This window comes from Coregonus lavaretus (assembly GCF_964263955.1).
Source record: "Coregonus lavaretus genome assembly, chromosome: 12".
NCBI classification, from domain to species: Eukaryota; Metazoa; Chordata; class Actinopteri; order Salmoniformes; family Salmonidae; genus Coregonus; species Coregonus lavaretus.
This window is the reverse complement of record NC_139999.1, coordinates 27,996,641-28,008,786: the sequence shown is the minus strand read 5'-3', so window position 1 is coordinate 28,008,786 and position 12,146 is coordinate 27,996,641. Positions and strand designations below refer to the sequence as shown.

Sequence of the window (12,146 nt, the reverse complement as noted above, 5' to 3'; positions counted from 1 at the left end):
TCATCTGGAGAGAGAGGGGAGAAAGAAGTCCAAGCATAGGGTAGGGCAGTGTGAGCAGGACCAGGGGTGTCATTTGACTTAATAAATGAGGATCGGATGTCGTCAACCTTCTTTTCAAAATGGTTGACGAAGTCATCCACAGAGAGGGAGGAGGGAGGGGGAGGAGGAGGAGGATTCAGCAGGGAGGAGAAGGTGGCAAAGTGCTTCCTAAGGTTAGAGACAGAGGCTTGACATTTAGAGTGGTAGAAAGTGGCTTTAGCAGCGGAAACAGAGGAAGAGAATGTAGAGAGGAGGGAGTGAAAAGATGACAGGTCCGCAAGGAGTCTAGTTTTCCTCCATTTCCGCTCGGCTGCCCGGAGCCCTCTTCTGTGAGCTCGCAATGAGTCGACAAGCCACGGAGCAGGAGGGGAGGACCGAGCCGGCAGGGAGGATAGGGGACATAGAGAGTCAAAAGATGCAGAAAGGGAGGAGAGGAGGGTTGAGGAGGCAGAATCAGGAGATCGGAGGGAGAAGGATTTAGCAGAGGGAAGAGATGATAGGATGGAAGAGGAGAGAGTAGCGGGAGAGAGAGAGCGAAGGTTGCGACGGCACATTACCATCTGAGTAGGGGCAGAGTGAGTAGTGTTGGAGGAGAGCGAGAGAGAAAAGGATACAAAGTAGTGGTCGGAGACTTGGAGGGCAGTTGCAGTGAGATTAGTAGAAGAACATCTAGTAAAGATGAGGTCAAGCGTATTGCCTGCCTTGTGAGTAGGGGGGGACGGTGAGAGGGTGAGGTCAAAAGAGGAAAGGAGTGGAAAGAAGGAGGCCGAGAGAAATGAGTCAAAGGCAGACGTAGGGAGGTTACAGTCACCCAGAACTGTGAGGGGTGAGCCATCCTCAGAAAATGAACTTATCAAGGCGTCAAGCTCATTGATGAACTCTCCAAGGGAACCTGAAGGGCGATAAATGACAAGGATGTTAAGCTTGAATGGGCTAGTGACTGTGACAGCATGGAATTCAAATGAGGAGATAGACAGATGGGTCAGCGGAAAAAGAGAGAATGTCCACTTGGGAGAGATGAGGATTCCTGTGCCACCGCCGCGCTGACCAGATGCTCTCGGGTATTCGAGAACACATGGTCAGATGAGGAAAGAGCAGTAGGAGTAGCAGTGTTTTCTGTGGTAATCCATGTTTCCATCAGCGTCAAGAAGCCGAGAGACTGGAGGGTAGCATAGGCTGAGATGAACTCTGCCTTGTTGGCTGCAGAACGGCAGTTCCAGAGGCTGCTGGAGACCTGGAACTCCACGTGGGTCGTGCGCGCAGGGACCACCAGATTAGAGTGGCAGCAGCCACGCGGTGTGAAGCGTTTGTATGGCCTGTGCAGAGAGGAGAGAACAGGGATAGACAGACACATAGTTGACAGGCTACAGAAAAAGGCTACAATAATGCAAAGGAGATCGGAATGAAATGAACTAAACATCTGGGAAAGCGAGAGTACGGGGCCTCCCTCACTTACGTTTCACTGATTCACTGAAACACTCAAATATAACTCTCCCAACTTCCACTTTAGAAATTATAATTGTTGTAAACTACAGCGGTTCAATGTTTTCTAGGAATAGACTCTAACTTAGTTTATTCAGCTAGCTAACTTGGTACAGTATTCTTCTGTGAAAACCGTCCAAGGCACCGAATCCTATGACACCATAGCCAACTAGCATGCCAGCCTCCAATAACACGGTTTAGCACCAATACTTGGTTACAACAAACCACCAGTGTGTTAACACGCCAAACAGATCATTCGTGTCCGTGTCTAACGTTGTGTCAAGTTTTGGGTTAGTTTTATCAGTTTGAGTGAGTACTTCGTCAACTTATTCAGCCAGTTAGTTAGCTAGAATAGCTAGCATACTAGCTAGCCATTGCTCTCTGCCAACGAACCAACCCCTCCTCCCACGGCACGAAACACAGAGAGAGCCAAGCTAACGTTAACTAGTCACCCATGACCCGAATTCCTTTGAACGACTCTGGTTACCAGTATGTAAAAACAAAACAAAAATAAATGTAGGTTGTAACTTACCCTTAGTAGCTACTGTTAGCCAGTTAAGTGCAAAGCTATCGATTCAGCCAGTTCGCGTCTGTCCCAACGGAGAGAAAGCGTCTCCAAATATTACAGCTAGGTCGTTCCAGCTATTGTTTAGTTAGCTATCCAGGTAGCAACAAGCTAGCTACATTTCGAGTACAGTAGCTACTAACTACCTAACGTTAACGCTTCAGATAATGAGGTTAGAAAAACAGCTGAATGGGCAGTAGACTCAGATAAACATCTTGTTTGTCAATGGAAGTTTTTTGTTTGGTTCTTCGGTAGCCTACGCCATGAATCCACCCACAGCCTTCCTAAAACGTTCCTGTGATAAGGTTCCAGGAAACACACACACACACACACACACACACACACACACACACACACACCTTTTCAGATGATAGACAGATCTACTGTATATATTTTAATACAACACAGCGTACAGTTTCACAACTAGGTGTCAGGTGTGGGTTTATAACACACTGATACACCACACAAAAAAACAGTAAGAATGCCTGATTTGCACAGTTTTTATAGGACAGTAAAACCTCACAGGTGGCCTTGTGTGTGTTTGATGAGTCCCATTGATGTCTCCATTTCATAGACCGGTCACACTTTATTTGGATAGCCCGTATTTTCCATATGTAGATGATCTACCGATCAACAAACTATCTGTTGATAAGCAACTGCTTGCTAAGGTTACGTTTAGGGTTAGGGTTAGGTTTAGAATAAGGGTAAGGGTTAAGGTTAGGATTGTGCTAGGGCTGGGGTTAGGATAAGGGTTAAGGTTAGGGTTAGAGCTAAGGTTAGGGTTAGCAGATTGATAGTTGAAACGTTACTGATAGTCTGTAGATAGTCTGTAGAGCATCTACAGATGGACTATCCAAATAAAGTGTTACCCATAGACCTATAATATTGAGGAAAATCAGGTGTCAGGTGGTAAATCAACAGAAGCCTATTCAACTCTCTCCTGTCCCTTTCTGCTGCCGATACCACTTTGTTAGCACAAGCTGTTCAACATTTGCCAAATTCAATATTAGCATACTATATCTACTTCTACCATTATAATCTTAAGGTTAAGTTGAAGTTGGAGTTGAAGTGTGATAGTTGAGTTTATTTTCTCTATATATAATTTTTGCGTATTTCTATTAAGTCCTGGATACTAGTTTTACCAATGTTTTGCATTCACCTTTGCATGTCAATTCATTTGTCCATTTTCATACAGGCAGAACGTCACATTTCCAGGTTCCTCCAGGTATTTTGCATGAAACAATAAACACCTTTAACCTTAAAGGGGCAATCTGCAGTTGCTACAATCATTTTAGGATTTATGAATTCATTATATGTACCCATTGATTCTTGAAGAATATAACTTATAAATGCTCATGAGCTTATTTGAACTGTCATACCCCATCAGAACCCAAAATATAAGCTTGTTTTACTCCAATGTTTGTAAACAAAGTAAATGTAAACAAACACTGTATAGCTTCAAAACATGGTTAGAACTATAATTTTGATATCATGGATGGTCGGTCCTTGTATCCATAGCTGTCTATGAATTTGAGAGTGGTTACATTTATCCAGCCACATCCCTCAGCTTTTTACTGAAACAGTGTTAGGGACACACTTAGTTCTTTTTTCAACTGTTGATTGCCACTGTAACACCATCCTTTGAAACATTTTACTCACGGTCATATATATATAGGTGTGTGTTTGGACACTAGTTAAAACAGGTACTGTGGTCTTGTCCGCGATCTTGACATGAGCAGATAGACACATTCCAATGTTTGTGATGAAACACTTGATGGTTCACTTTAGTACAGTGTGTCTACTTTCCACCCACGTTTATATTTTTTACTGCATGCTACTATTTTCTTTTTAACATCAGTTTGTGATATGAAGTGAACTATTGTGAAAATGCTATACAATTTCTGTTCATCCATGTTTTTGCTTGTTTGCATGTGTACACTCTTGTGAGGTGGGTTTTATGTGTGTGCATCTGTTCACATTGTTCCTGTATTTTAGCAAGATGTTGCACTGGCAGTAGACTCAGATAAACATCTTGTTTGTGAATGGAAGTTTTTTTGTATTTTTTTGTAGCATGAATCCACCTCCAGCCTTCCTTATCCTTTCCTGGGATAAGGTTCCAGGACACACACAGGGGCATGGACTCTACAAGGTGTCGAAGTCGTTCCACAGGGATGCTGGCCCATGTTGACTCCAATGCTTCCCACATTTCTGTCAAGTTGGCTGGATGTCCTTTGTGTGGTGGACCATTCTTGATACACACGGGAAACTGTTGAGCGTGAAAAACCCAGCAGCGTTGGAGTTCTTGACACAAACCAGTGTGCTTGGCACCTACTACCATGCCCCATTCAAATGCACTTCAATATTTTGTCTTGTCCATTCACCCTCTGAATGGCAGACATACACAATCCTTGTCTCAATTGTCTCAAGGCTTAAACATTTTTTTTTTTTACCTGTCTCCTCCCCTTCATCTACACTGATTGACATGGATTTAACAAGTGACATCAATAAGGGATCATAGTTTCACCTGGATTCACCTGGCCAGTCTAAATAATAGGTGTCAGGTGTGGGTTTATAACACACTGACACACCACAAAAAAACACGAAGAACTCTTTACATGGGGAGAATTGCCTCTAACATGTTTTGATGTGGACTTTATTTTTCACAAAGGTATGATATTTATCTTATTCGTAGGGGTCAGAGCCCTGATGTGGAGAGAGAATCAGAGTCCATGTGGTGGTGGTGGAGGTTGAGAGGCTTCCAGGGTTTCTGTCTGTGTGGGTAGTGTGTACACATGCAGGCTGTTTGGACAGTTGATAACAGAGGTGAGTGTACCTGCCTACTGGGAACCTATGGTTGTCTTTCCTCGCTGTACAAGGCTGGTTGTTCTGAACAAACATAATGGTCCTGCAAACGAAAACAGTTTTGATTAGTCTGTTGTTTTCCATTGCTCAACTTTATGACTTGCATAATAGGATTGTAGCTATTGGTTAGTTGCAGACATGTTTTACAGATGCAACAGAGTAGACATCATTCTACATTTGCATTAAAAATAGACATAGAGGTTGGACAGAGTTGTAGTGATGTTCTGGAACCATGGTGGAGAGCTCTGACTACACCCTGTTCCAAACAGCCAGCATAGAACCAGCAGTCTCACACTGAAGGCAGGGAGAGACATGCTGAGAGAACATGGCAAACATCAGAGGGTAAAGCAGGCATCAACAAATGAGAGTTTATAGAGATACATTGAGAGAGAAAGAAATGGTGAGAGGGAGAGAGAAAGAAGAGACAGAGGCCAGGAGAAAGTTAGGAGTCAGCAGCTGATGCTGCAAGAGAAGGGTAATTTGCCAACCAGTTACAGAGTGATAGAGAGGCTCACCTGTATGTGTACCCTCACAGCCCAGCGAGATATTTGGGGAGAACTATATTCTCAGTCTGTCTGCACCTCCTGTGTCTCCTGTATTGTGATGGGTGGTGAACTGAATACCTGGGGTCAGGCTACTGCCCACTGGGCACAGACGTCAGTTCAAGGTCTGGTTTTGTTTTACATTCGGTTGAGTTGTCAACTAACGTGAATTCAATGTGAAATCAAGAAAGATTTCACAATCTCATTGGACTTAAGTTAAAAGTTGGGTAAAGAAAAACACAATATCCTTAAGTTGATGACTTTTTGCAATTCCAATAAGTTTACCACATTGATTCAACATCATCGTATTCATTTTCTTTTGTTGAAATGACGTGCAAACAATGTTGATTCAACCAGTTTTTGCCCAGTGGGAGGTCTCACCATGGGTGTGCTGTTGCTGTCAACATGACGCCGGAGGTACATTTACAATAGCGGTGCACATAAAGATGTTTGAAACAAGACACCAACATATGAAAATCACCAGGTGACAGGTTCTTGTCCCACACTTCCAGAGCATTTTATTGACATTTGCTTGTGGTTGGCTGATCAGGCTTCGTCAGTGTAGTGCGTTGTTGGGGAGGTTAGAAGATATGCACACTTTAATACCACATGCCTGATTTTCACAATTTTTTATAAGACAGTAAAACCTCACTGGTGGCCTTGTGTGTGTTTGATGAGTCCCCGTGGTGTCTATTAATCTCTCTCCTGTCATTTTCTGCTGCCGATACCACTCTGTTAGCACAAGCTGTTCAACATTTGCCAAAATCAATATTAGCATACTATATCTACTTCTACCATTATAATCTTAAGGTTAAGTTGAAGTTGAAGTGTGACTGTTGAGTTTGCTTTCTCTCTCTACGATTTGTACATACTCTATTTATATTAAGCCCTGGATACTAGTTTTACCAATGTTTTGCATTCACCTTTGCATGTAATTGTATGTGTCCATTTTCATCCAGGCAGAACATCACATTTCCAGGTTCCTCCAGGTATTTTGCATGAAACAATAAACACGTTTTAACCTTAAAGGGGCAATCTGCAGTGTCTACATTCATTTTTTTTTTACTTAGAAATTAATTATATGTACCCATTGATTGTTGAAGAATATAACTTATAAATGCCTCATGAGCTTATTTGAACTGTCATACCCCATCTGAACCCAAAATATAAGCTTGTTTTACTCCAATGTTTGTGAACAAAGTAAATGTAAACAAACACTGTATAGCTTCAAAACATGGTTAGAACTATAATGTTGATATCATGGATGGTCGGTCCTTGTATCCATAGCTCTGTCTATGATTTTGAGAGTGGTTACATTTATCCAGCCACATCCCTCAGCTTTTTATTGAAACAACTGCTGATTTCCCCTTTAACACCATCCTTTGAAAAAAATTGACTCCCTGTCATTATCAGTGTGGTAACTACATATGTTCCTGTATAAAATAAGGCTATACTTAAATGTACTTAATCACAGCTCTTTAATTGGGTGACAGATAATGTCTGACAGACAATATATAGGTGTGTGTTTGGACACTAGTTAAAACAGGTACTGTAGTCTTTCCTTTATCTTGTCTGAGATCTTGACGTGAGCAGGTAGACACATTCCAATGTTTGTGATGAAACACTTGATGTTTCACTTTAGTACAGTGTGTCTACTTTCCACCCAAGTTTATTTTTTTTACTGCATGCTTCTATTTTCTTTTTAACATCAGTTTGTGATATAAAGTGAACTATAGTGAAAATGCTGTACAATTTATTTGAGGTGAGTTTTATGTGTGTGCATCTGTGCACATTGTTCCTGTATCGTTGTGCGGGCAGTAGACTCAGATAAACATCTTGTTTGTGAATGGAAGCATGCACACACATACATACACATGTCAAATGAAAGACAGATCTATATAGTTGAACACAGCACAGCATACAGTTTCACCACTAGGTGTCATGTGTGGGTTTATAACACACTGACACACCACAAAAAAACACGAAGAACTCTTTACATGGGGAGAATTGTTTTGATGTGGACTTTCTTTTTCACAAAGGTATGATATTTATCTTATTCGTAGGGGTCAGAGCCCTGATGTGGAGAGAGAATCAGAGTCCATGTGGTGGTGGTAGTGGTGGTGGAGGTTGAGAGGCTTCCAGGGTTTCTGTCTGTGTGGGTAGTGTGTACACATGCAGGCTGTTTGGACAGTTGATAACAGAGGTGAGTGTACCTGCCTACTGGGAACCTATGGTTGTCTTTCCTCACTGTACAATACTGGTTGTTCTGAACAAACATAATGGTCCTGCAAACGAAAACTACTTTTGATTAGTCTGATGTTTTCCATTGGTCAGCTTTTTGACTTGCATAATAGGATTGTAGCTATTGGTTAATTGCAGACATGTTTTACAGATGCAACAGAGTAGACATCATTCTACATTTACATTGAACATAAACATAGAGGAATGGGTACACTCCTATCAGTAATTGATTTTGTGGGTTTTCACTTACATGAATAAGGTCTAAGGGCCCAGCGCAGGGTTTCTAGTAAGCTAACATATGGAATTGTTTTAAGGTCATACCAAGGATCATTTAGCTATTTGATTGCTATTTTTAGGACCCCTGTAAGTATAACAAAATATATCAACAAATTATTTGATGAAACATTGAATTTGGCCTTACTGCTATTAGCCCATAGAAACTCATTGAATAACACATTCATACATGGCAGAAAAGATAGGCAGTAAAATAAATCAAAAGGAAGTATGTTTTGAAGTGTCTGTCCTATATCTGAGAGATACATGTATAAGAAGGTTCAGGATTCTTTATGTATTTTTTTAGCCATATTTAACCCATTTGTTGTCACTTTTATGTACTTCCATATATACTGCCATTCATTTTTTTTAAACTGGTACCGGGCTACCTTCAGACGAGTCTTGTGAGGCTTGTGGGCGAAACAACCGACATGTACGTGTTCATGAGAGTCTCACCTTTCGATGGTGGGGTCATATTAGTGTGTAGCCCAAACTGTTCGGACGCTTCAGACGTTTTCGTGAGAAGACTGATTTTCCGGATGTCTCCTGGTCTGACAAACATCTCTGTAGCTCTGACACTTTCCCCCGCAGATGCGGAAGGCCGACATCGGTGGATGTGGTGGTTTGAGACGCAGCCCATGCAAAAAATATATCTCTAGCTTAAACAGACGGATTTTGATGGGGATTTTTTTGGTATGCTAATTAGATTTCCGTGGGGCGCAGACATCGACTCTAGTAAGATTAGTGTGCTACTAGTGTGTATGTTTGTTCATAGCAGTGTTTACATAGCTGGCCTACAGAAACTATGGCACTACTGCTCTGCGAAGGCTGAGACTGTTGCAAAACTCGCTGACCACTCCATTCAGTCCTCTTTGAGCTGAGAGAGAAACAGGCTTAGTGCCCACCCCCCTCACTCATCCCCACCTTCCCCCCTGGCCGCAGAATGGCCGGATCAGCCTCGCTCTAATCTCCATCGTTGGCCAGAGGAACAGTGGGCCTGTTGTCGACATGCTGTCCTCATACCCCACAGGACCTGACAAATTATTAACCAGCCAGAGCAGAGCAGGCAGAGCAGAGGACAGCCAGCCCAGCCAGCCCAGCCAGGAAGTGGAATACTAAAATGTGCTGCTGAACATGAGGCCATCTGTCTTGATCAGCTCCAGTGCCTGACACTGTATGGTGAAAGTGTGGGAACGTGGGGATCCTGCTGTGCCAAGACAGGGAGGCCAAGCAGCACCAACCCAGCTGTGCTGTAGAGTAGAGTACACCATGCAATTTACAACACACTGCTCACATTAATGACTACATCAACAACAGTAAATCAAACCAGCCCATCAGTATAGACCAGTCTGTCCTTGACAAAACAGCTTAACATGACTTCCCTGCCTCTAAGGCTTACACACTGTGCATTTTACCTTGCCTCCAAGGTAAATGAAGAACACGATTTATCGTAGCGTCCTACCCTCCTCCTCTTCAGTGGTCCAACCTGTTCTTCTGGACTTCAAAGTATGTGGGTGTGTGTGTGTTGGAGTTTTGGAGTTTGTATATTTATCATATATCATATAGCTGCAGTATACAAATATGTTCATGCATGTATGACCCATATGTAAATTCATGATGCTAACTATACTTGTAAGTTAGGTCCACATGAATGCATACCCTTGCACGCACTCTTACATAGAGTTGGAAATATACCGGGTAAGGTTGTTGTTTTAACCTGATGCTAAGCTGTAACCTCCATATCAGAGTTTAGCTTTTTTTAGTCTGTGACCTGACTGTTGTTGTAATAACTTAACAAACCAGTTAACGCCAATTAACGAAATTCTTAGAATCCACTTTATCTGATGTTGTTGCATCATGTCCACGACTTAGGACAAATCCTGTTTGCACTACAGAGTGGCTAACCTGCAGGTTGCACGTCAGGGAGAGGTTGCCCTTGGCACTTACCTCACAAAACGGTTTGCAGTTCAAACCAGGAATATGTGTGTGACAAGTGTGTGTGACTCAATCTCTGCCAGTGGCTTCTGCACCTTGTAATCTAATACACTAGAGTAGAGGGTGTGTGAGTTTATTGACCCTTGTGTTGTGGGTATGAGAGGCTGGGAGAGGATACTGTAGCTTGAGAGGAGGCATGCACTCTGCAATGGTGAGACAGGAAGTGTGAGTGTCTAAAGAGATATCAGTGACAGAGTGAATGCATGGGGAAGAGGCACGTGAGAAAGTGTAAAGCTGGATGAGTGGGTATTGAATGTATGACAATGTACGTGAGGTTGAAAGAAAGGAGAAAGTATAAGATGGTGGAAAGGAGAGAGTGAAAGAGTGAGTGGGTTGGTTCAGAGGTTGCAGAGGGAGCAATGATTGCTTGAGTTGAATGCCTGACTGTTGATACTGCATGTTGGCTGACGTTATCAGCAGCTGTTCAAACCTTGGGGACATTAGCAAAACTAGTGTTCCTTTTACTGTAGCTAGCTAATTCCTGTGACCTGCATGATGCAACACACTCCCTAACAGACTCCTTGCACAATAACACCCAGGACAGTGGACCTGTTTGCACCTGTTCTTCATTACATCTAATAGAAAATGTGTTTTTCTAGAGTACATTTTCATTTTCTGTCGACTTTGGTTTGACATGAAAATGGCCTTTCTCCTAGGTGGAGAAGGTCAGAGAGGAGCAGAACCACTACAGCAGAAGTTACTCTATGGTCAATTTTCTGTCATTCTCAGTGATCATTACTGGCATGTGTCTTTGTCTCTTCCCTCATGCTATACCTTGTCAGAACTGCTATATTCAAAGCTGCACACATTATGTGTGTATCAGTCCAGTGTGTTTGTTTATTTCTGCATAGCTAGTAAGAGTTGTCAGATGTGTCAGCCTCTGGCCTATGATTAAACAGGAGGCCTGTCTTTGGTCTCTTTATCAGTCACTCTGATATCCTCTTGTGGTTTCCAACCTGTTGCAACTGGTGGATCAGATCACATCAAATTGACTCATATCTGTTAGGTGAACCAAGGACAATTGTGTTGGTGGTGGGAGTATCCATTAAGGAGAGGAGAGAAGAGTCTTCAAATCAAATCAAATCATATTTGTCACATGCTTTGCAAACAACAGGTGTAGACTAACAGTGAAATGCTTACTTGAAGGGTCCTTTTCTAGCAATGCAGAGCTAAAGCCTCTTAAATGTAAATAAATGTAATCGGAAATGTAATTTACGTAATCCCCAAAAGTAATTATTTATCATGAGAGCGCCATAAACAATAACTAGTATTGCTGCATACTCCAAGAAAGGATCAAATCTCACCTTTCTGATAATTTTTTTTATAATTTGCTGAGGTGTGGTCACTTTTGAGGACACAAGCTCAAGTACACAGTATGATAAAAATATGAAAATATGAAATATTTTATGATGTATTTCCTATTCAACAAAACTGTATGAATAAGGCTTGAAATTACTTATATTTTTTCTAAATATAGTATAATCAATTTATAAAACAACTATAAGATTTCACCTTCCTTATAACTGTAAAATACATATTTGTATATTCAGTGTTAGAGAAAATGTGCATAATTTCTAAACGTCTCTCTTGATCAAAACGTCTGCCCCATCACTGTGAACATCTCACAGAGCTCTAGCTTGGCTTCCTGAACTTGTTAGGAACTCGCCTTTGAACTCATATTAAAGTGTTTTTTTGTTTAAAATCTATTAATTATTTTAATTATATTACTGTCTATAAATCGATCTCTGAATAAGCTACAGTGACGAAACCACTCTCTCCTGCTGCATTACGATGTAAAGATTCCAGGCATGTGTGTTATTGTTGGCTGTGATGTAGGGTTCAGCCAGGAGTTGATGGACAGTCGGAAGAGCGAATGAAATGGTAGGAGAGACATCCCAGATTCAAGTGGTGTCAGATTTCACATCCTGCTTCACACTGGCAGAAGGGACATACTCCTGTGTCTGTGTGAATCAGGGCTGCCGCTCAATGCAAGCTATGGTGTCCACAGATCGATTTATAAGTGAAAAGATCGGTCGGAACCGGTACCAGAACCACGCAGGTCCCCTAAACAGGGGACTTTACATCAAAGAAGCTAAAGATAAAGATACAAAAATAGAAATAGTGACACGAGGAATAAATACCCAGTG

General features: G+C 41.8%; 1 long non-coding RNA gene across 3 annotated transcripts in view; it reads right to left on the bottom strand.

Annotated features, from left to right (window-relative positions):
• Nucleotides 1-586: 586 nt before the first annotated feature.
• Nucleotides 587-12,146, bottom strand: part of LOC311138571 — a 74,098-nt gene continuing 62,538 nt past the window's right edge. The window contains exons 1-3 of one of the 3 annotated variants that reach the window (XR_014614058.1): nucleotides 5,464-8,848; nucleotides 2,054-4,991; nucleotides 587-1,355 (exon numbers count right to left, since the gene is read on the bottom strand). This is a non-coding gene — a long non-coding RNA (uncharacterized lncRNA). Of the gene's footprint in view, nucleotides 1,356-2,053; nucleotides 4,992-5,463; nucleotides 8,849-12,146 lie in introns of those variants that run through there. The other 2 variants (XR_014614059.1, XR_014614057.1) reach the window with 2 other exon arrangements.